This window comes from Galeopterus variegatus, unplaced genomic scaffold, assembly GCF_000696425.1.
Source record: "Galeopterus variegatus unplaced genomic scaffold, G_variegatus-3.0.2 Scaffold506, whole genome shotgun sequence".
Classification (NCBI taxonomy): domain Eukaryota; kingdom Metazoa; phylum Chordata; class Mammalia; order Dermoptera; family Cynocephalidae; genus Galeopterus; species Galeopterus variegatus.
The window spans coordinates 317,286-318,315 of record NW_007726617.1 but is presented as its reverse complement, the minus strand read 5'-3'; positions in this window follow the sequence as shown (position 1 = coordinate 318,315).

Here is a 1,030-nt window from a genome sequence, read left to right as displayed (position 1 = left end):
ACAGAGGTGTACTGTGGTCCCTCTGGCTCTTAGGGCGGCCCTAGGCCTGCCTTGCCCTGCTGGCAGTTGCCCAGGAAGGTGTGCATCTGGTTCAGAGCCTTTCATACTAAGCCGTCCTAACCAGCCCTCACTCTGTCCTCTGTTTGTTGCTGTTGCCTGGACACCGGGATAGGGGAAGGAGTGAAGGGAAGGTGGTGCCAAAGGGGGTGGGGCTCAGAGGCAGCACAGCCCTGCCCGGGCTGGCTGGGACGGTGGAAGTGTTACTGTGGCAGGAGAGCCAGGCCCCGCCCAAAGGATAAAGCCAAAGGCTCCCCACTTCCTACAGTTTCCTGCCTCTAACAACCACACCCTGAAAAGTTCAGGAGAGCCCTGTGTTTCCAGAACTGCAGGCACTTCCCCACATAGGCTCAAGCTGTACAGCCACTGGGGAAGGAGATATCTGAAGAGGTGTGTATAAAAAGAGCCAGGGCTTGTTTTGTGTGGTCCCAAACTGCAGAATTGGGGCCATGCACTGGATGCACAGGAAGACATATATTGACTCAATTTTAAGAACTTTCTGAGTATCAGGGCTGACATGAGATGATTTGGGTTGCCTAATGAGGTAACGAGTGTCCTGTTTCTCAGCGTGTGCAAGCTCAGACTGTCCAGCCATTTGACTAGAGTTTACAAAGGAGATTCCAGTGCCAGAGGGTCTTTGAAGTCCCTTTCAGTCTTGAGATTGTGTGACTCGGTGCCCATCTCCACTAGCCCTGGAACAAACAGTCTTTTCCCAGGGGCCATGCAGAAAAGTTCATCAGCTCTGGGCAGCTTCTTCCAGGCCCAGATCCTTCTGCTCCCCACTCCACCCACCCCCTTGACTCCTCTTTCTGAAACTCTTCTGAGAAAGCCATACAAAATCTCAACCCTAGTCCTATCCCAGCCTCAAAGTCATCAAGGGGCACTAAGATGATGGCTACCCCTCTCCCAAGAGGACATGGGTGAGAATGCAGAAAGGAACACAGAGCTTGCACCTTAAGGGGAACAACCCAGC